Source organism: Pinus tabuliformis, chromosome 3_2 (assembly GCF_031772625.1).
Source record: "Pinus tabuliformis cultivar Carrire ecotype Pingquan chromosome 3_2, CPIR1, whole genome shotgun sequence".
Classification (NCBI taxonomy): domain Eukaryota; kingdom Viridiplantae; phylum Streptophyta; class Pinopsida; order Pinales; family Pinaceae; genus Pinus; species Pinus tabuliformis.
Window position 1 is genome coordinate 511,445,683 of NC_142302.1, and position 7,306 is coordinate 511,452,988.

General features: G+C 36.0%; 1 pseudogene; it reads right to left on the reverse strand.

Annotated features, from left to right (window-relative positions):
- Positions 1-4,002: 4,002 nt before the first annotated feature.
- Positions 4,003-6,499, reverse strand: LOC149181569 (ubiquitin-NEDD8-like protein RUB2; annotated as a pseudogene).
- Positions 6,500-7,306: the final 807 nt, after the last annotated feature.

The following is a 7,306-nucleotide window of genomic DNA, read 5'->3' on the forward strand; positions in this document are numbered from 1 at the left end:
AACCAAGGGTGTTCGGTGCTCTAAGTACCCTTTAAATGGTGTTCTGTTGACCCTAGGCAACATGAGCCCCAACAATTGTAATGGCTTTGGACATCTTGGAAGGCCTCCGCTGGGAGGATTTATGCTCAAAAGTAGAGGGTGTGATACCGAGGCCAACCACATCAAGTTTTGTGTGATGGCGAGAACAGATATTGTAGGAGTGAGAACCTGAAGTAGTAGGGGAATTAGGATGGTGTAGATGTCTATGTTGAAGGATGGCCAACGGGGTGGTGGAGAAGATAGGGGATGGAAGATCAAGTGCGCAAGTGATGGGAGAACTTACCAAACAAGGAGAAGATGTCGATGGTGCTAGTGAGACAATAAATTGATTAAAATTCAGAGGAGAGGATAAGGAAGAAGAAACAATACTCGGTGTAGGAGCAGCCTCCGCAGCAAACCAAGATATATTCATAGGGGGGATATACGTGTCATCTAGGAGGCACTGGATGGTTGTACAGTGACCCCATCAACATCCTTTGGACGATTCGGACTTGTGGGTTGCTCGTCCATAATTGGGTCTTTTTTCTAATGATGCTTCCTTCCCTTTGTAGCAGTTGGAGTAGTAAGCATGAGCAGTGGGCAATCCTTTTAGAGATGTTCGAACTTATGGCATCGTCTGCACTTGAATGGAACTCCTTCATAGTTAAGGTTTTGTCGACAAGAGAAATTTTGCCAATGGAGGGTTATATTTTCCTCCAGACCTTTCGTTGTATCCAAATGTACGAGGATGCGAGCCAGTCATGATCCCTGTCTTTTCATAGGATTGATCATGTTCTAGATAAGTACCCAATGTGTTTCCAATGCTCTTGAAAACAACATGAGTCCATAATTGCGTCGGAAGGACTGAAAAACAAACCCTAATCGGCCCTGCTCCAAATTGTTCCCTCTCAGGGTTGAACAAGGGATCCCATCTCTTCAGTAGAACAGGTGCCAATTCGATATGCAGGAACCGAGATAATATCCATTCTGTGTACTCCTCCTTGTGAAATGATGGTCAATTATTTAAGTAAGGAGCACAAAATTTTTGTGGTCCAAAGACAAAGCCTCTCGATAGTATAGTTCTACCCACGAACTCATCCTACAAGGACCTTCTTGGCACTCTCAACGACTTCTCGCATTGAGATGTCTTTGCTCAAAGCGAGGTTGATGTCCTTATCCACTACTTTTAGGCATGTGCCTTTTTTGAGTTTATGAGATCAGTGGGCCATCGGAAAAGCCTAAAGAAGACCACGAATGCCCTGGTTTACAGTCTCACGGGTGGATGGCGTAGATTTAGGGTTAGGGATGAGGGAGCTAAAGCATTGAGTGTGGATATAAGTGTTGGGGTTAGGGACACAAAGATTTAAGGTACCACCAGAGTGTACAGGGTTTGTGAAGTAGACCCAGGTGGGGGGATGCCTGAGGAGGACGGTTGCAGGGTGGAGTAGAGATGTGGGGGGGCTCGGGAAGCGACATGTAGAAGGTGGGGAATGGTTGAAGACATGTACGAAGCAGATTCAGGGTCACCGGGGAAAGAGTTGGGCAATCCTAGTCGGGGGCATGATCGAAGTTAACCGAGGGTGGAGGATGGGGCGCAGATGGCCGAGGTCGATCTGGGGCACGGTTAGCAGCTGACACAGGATGCAGTGTTGTAGCAAAAGGACCAAAACTAGACACGGTGTGTGGGTGTGATCAAATGACCTCATGGGCTTGAGGGTCGTCCTCATAATCCACATCGTCCGGATCCATTGCAATCGACACTAAATGGTCAGTGGTGGTAACAGATGGCGAGAAGATCGGCAAGACCACAAGGATGAAGGACACTAGGGAAATTGTAGGTAGAAAGGTAGGGTGAATAGACTAGTTGTGGCGAGCCACAAATGTTAGCCGAGACCGTCATGAGTGGGGCTACTAAGCCGCAGTAACGCCATGATCATCTTCCCCATATATATATATATATAATAAATAAAAGAATAGTAAGTAAAGAGAAATAAAAAAAATAAAATGTAAAAGAATAAGATAGAAATAAAGAGGAGAAAGGAGAAGAACTCGAGGAGGAATCATGTCGAGAGATCCGGAATCTAGCTTTTACTCAATTTCCGACCATCATCCCTATTGAGATTTCTGGTGTGGACTCCTAAATGCAAACATGGTGTTTTGATTTCTCACCATGTTATCCTAGGGCTATTGAGTGAGAGCAATTGTGGCTAATATCTGCGGCACGTTCATTGGTTCTCTTCTTAATAGACCTACAATTTTCTCTAATGTAGGGAATACCACATGAGCAAGGAACTAGGTAGACACCCTTCATGTTCTTAGGGTGAGAAAAATATTATTTAAAATTTTATTAAAAATTAGTTTTCCTAGTTCATGGTCATGTGGTATTTCCTACAATGGAGAAACTAGTAGGTCTATTAAGCAGAGAATCAATGAACATGCTCTCGATATTAGGCACAAGTTTGCATTGAGGAGTCCAGAGTCATTTGTAGGGTTAATCACTAAAGCCATTGAGATCGAGACATTTGAGAAATCTCAATAGGGATGATGGTTGGAAATTGAGTAAAAGTAGGATTCTCTCTCTCTCTACATTATTCCTACTCCCCTTCTTCTCCTTTTTCCTCTTCATTTCTATCTCATTCTTTTATTTATTTAATATCTTATTTATTTACTATATATATATATATATATATATATATATATATATATACTGTTTTATATTATTATTTTTTAAGTCTACCTAGCTATTTAATAGAATAGGCTTTCCACTAACAAATAATATTATATAAATAATTATTAAACTCATTGGTATAGAATTTTCTAGATTTATTTATTCCTAATGACTAGTTGTCATCTAAACTCTTAATATTTTAATATTCTAATATGATATAAATAATTATTAAATTCATTGAAATGGAATTTTTTCCATTTAGTTATTCCTCAGAGCTAGTTCTTAACTAAACTCTTAATATTTTAATACATATACATTGATTTCTCTCCTCTTGCAAGGATGAACCACATTAGTGGGTTAGAAAAGTAGACCAAATACTAATAATGTGATTAATCAAGAATCAACATATTGTAATATGCTCTAAACCATTTTGTATTTTCCTAGCATCTAATCTCCATTAAAAAACTGAGATATAACATAATCCTCTCACCACAAAAGCAACATATCTTGCATATCACATATTCCATTCTATCTTTGTACTTTCCCGTCATTTAATCTCCATTTAAAAAATGAGATACAACATAATCCTCTCACCACAAAAGAAACATATCTTGCATATCACATATTCCATTCTATGTTTGTATTTTCCCAACATTTAATCTCAATTGAAAAATGAAATATAACATAATCTTCTCACCACAAAAGCAAAAAGACAAAAAAGCAATGTAAAACAAATATCATATCACATATTCCATTGTATGTTTGTGCTTTCTGGGCATATAATCTCCACTAAAAAAAGTGATATATCACATCATCCTCACATATTCCAACCTAGCATCATAATTCCAACAAATAATCACTTAATATCATCTATATCTTTAGAAGTTTTTAGGAATTAATATCAGCTATATCTTCAGAGGTGTCTAGGAATGATATGTAGAAAAAAGAAAATAAACACAAAATGTAAATAAAAAACAAGTCCACAAATTTGGAATTGCTTAATTTTAAGGAGAATGAGACATTAGAAACCTTAGGAAAATGGACAATTCGAGGTAACTCAATGCATCCATATAATCTTCATCACTTAGCTAAAACTGATTTAGAATTTAATATTGAGTGGAAAAAAATATTTCTTATCAATATCAGTAACAACCCCCACCCAGACCAATTGGTTAATTTTAAGGAGAATAAGACATTAGAAACCTTAGTAAAATGGACAATTCGAAGTAACTAATGCATCCATAATCTTCATCACTTAGTTAAAACTGATTTAGAATTCAATATTGAGTGGAAAAAATAATTTCTTATCCATATCACTAACAACCCCCACCCAGAGCTAGCACCAAATGAAGAACATATCCACCCCCAAGATTGTACTCACTCGGTATCTTTTCATCATTCATTTGTTTTCCTACATAGATGAGCCTGCAATGGCCATCAAAACAAAAAATTTTAGTATTAAAAAAAATCAATCTTTCAATATAGATAAGAAATTTATTTATGTACATCATTCAACATTTCAATATTTTATCGTGCACAAAGTATCTCTTTTGAATTTAATATAAAATGGGAAAATACATCTATTGTAGTTTTATAATCTCACAACATATATAGTATAATCATGTTCACTAGCAAATTTCAAATTCACAAAATATTCTCAGCCTAGAAGTCAATCTGCTATGTAGACTACTAAAAGCATATACAACTTACAACACAAGTTATCAAACCTCCCAAGAGAACTAGAAGGATCAAGTGTTACAGAGAAAAGTATACTAAGAGAAACATGAAACACTAATGGCCTTCCCAAAAACAATGACCAAAAATTGCACCTATTGCCTAAGTACTTCCTCCCCAATGGCTGAAGACATAAAATTGAAAAATATTCTTTACATTACAGAAACCTGAAACATGCCAACTACTTTAAAACCCAAATAAGTACAAAATTTTGAAGAAAATCCTAGAAACTACTTAAAAACCCAAATAAATACAAAGTTTTGAAAAAAATCCTAAAAGCCTATGATAATGCGAAGGTGGTTTGAGCCTGAAAAACTCAGTGCTGCAACATTGAATTGAACGCGTTATGGTCTAGACTCTAAGAACACACATGTGCTTAACTTACAATAATATAAAGTCACTTGGACAATGAAATCATAGTATAAAATAACTAAATTATATTACTGAAGACACCCAAATAAATGAAATCATATTATAAAAGAACTAAATTATATTATAAAAGGCACACAAATATACTTGCACATGGATCTAGGAGTATTGCATACCTTTGCTGTATAGGCGATATTCCTTCCTTTTCCTCAACTGGCTGCTTAATTTGGTCAATTGTATCATTGGGTTCAACATCTATCTCGACTTCCTTTCCTGTAAGGGTTTTGACCTTGATGGAAATGCCTCCCCTTAACCGCAAAAGTAAGCGAAGAGTTGAGTGGTTTTCCATATTATAATCAGCTAGAGTGAGCCCATCTTCTAGTTGTTTTCCAGCAAATATTAATCGCTGCTCATGTGGAGGGATACCCTCCTTATACTGTCACAACAACCAAATAACACACCTAGTTAAAGCCCAAGTGCAATTGCATTTTACAACAGAAAGAAAACTCTCTGTATACACAGTGCTTAAACTTCAAATACTACGCAAAACCTTAAAACTCAGCAATAGTTTAAACGACTATCAGCAATTACGATACACCGTAGATGTTACAAAAATCCACAATGATTTAAAAGACTGTCAATGGCTACTTTACATATGCCTCAAAATTTGCAAAGATTCAAAAGGCTATCAGCAAGCACTATACACGGAGTAAAAATCCACAATGATTTTAACGAGTATTAGTAAGTACCAATACCATATAAAAATCCATAATGATTTAAAAGACTGTCAATGACTACTTTACATATGCTTCAAAATTTGCAAAGATTCAAAAGGCTATCGGCGAGAACTATATAAGCAGTAAAAATCCACAATGATTTTAACGAGTATTAGTAAGTACCAATACCAAATAATCAAATTTTGGTACCCCTGACAGGCTCGGGAGTAACAGTGAGGAGTTAGAAGTTTCTCACGACAGGGTAAGGTTCCATCCCCACTAGCTTTGGTTCACTTGGAGATACGGCTCAAACTTATGACACCCGGAGATGAATACCAGGTGAACATATAAAGGGAGTTTCACGATTGTGTTTTAATATATATCTTCCACCTGTGTTCAAATATATACCAAAGAAGTGGTGGTGCATAATCAATACATGAGAGGCATTTTATAAAAGTAAAAGTCAAAAATAGCATTTAATTTCATAACACAAGTAAAAAAAATAACAAAAAATGCATGATAGAATGCCCAATGGTTAAGAGGGCAATCACTGACAATACAGAGTTGCCGAATCTAAAAAAAGTAATAAAGCCGTATTCCCCTTGGATCAAAAGTGAAGGAAAAGTATGCATACACAGTTCACATGACACAACAAAAACCCGCAATAGATAAAATAAAACGGCAACAACACGGCATGAATGCCCGGAATAAAACCACAGAGACCAGAAAGAAAATCATAAAAGAATCCATTCATAACCAAAAGCCATCAGTAAAAGAAAAACCCCACATGTAACAAAAAAAATTCGAAAACAAAAACTAAGTTCTACAATTCTGTCATAGAAAACTCCACTCGCATCAAACAACTAAAAAAAATACACCATGATACACCATGATTCCAATACCTGATTTTTCTCTTCACATTATCAATGGTATCGCTGCTTTCAACATCGAGGATGATCGTCCTTGCCTTGAGAGTTTCCACAAATATCTGCATCTTGGCCTGAAAATATCACTGATCCTCCGAAAAAAAACCTGTGCGAGATGGGGGAAATCCAGCCCAGATTGAAGGGTGGGGAGTTTACGGTGTGAAAAGGACCAGTCTCTCTTGAAATGAAAATTATCGAGGACGGAATAGATACATATAAGGTTCATACAAGGATAAGTTGTTTGATCCGACAAGAAACAAGAACCCCTTAACACAAAGGCAATGAAGAATTTGACACCGATGGGATGGCTGATTGCCCCAGGACCATCATATGTCCACGATTGTGTTCCTAAAGAACACCCAGATGTGTTTACACGAGTCGATGAAATACACGAGTCGATGAAAAGCATTTTACTTATAGATGCAAATTTGCTTTATAGGGCATGGCCACAACCATGAGAATTGTGGTCCACCAATAGGATGGGAAGAAACTGCCAAAATATATTTTCAACTCAATTTTGTGATGAAATTTATTGGTTTTTTTTTTTTTTTTTCAACTATGTATAGTGTGAATGCCTAAAATATTATAGATTCTACTCATTTTTAAAAAAAGCAATTAAAAACATAAAATTTAAGAATTTTTGGTTTTTCTCATGGTATTGTTATGTGATATAGCAGCTTAATAATTAAATTCCCTTTTATATTATTAAACATGTTTTAAATTGATTAATAATTAGTATAGATATATTTTTATAATGATTTCAAAGAAATTTCAAAATAGAAATTATTTGAAGGAATTAGAGGTAATTTTGCCAACCAAGACTTTTTTTTTGGTAGAAGTATAATTCTAGTGAGGGCTACTTATCTTCCAAGTTA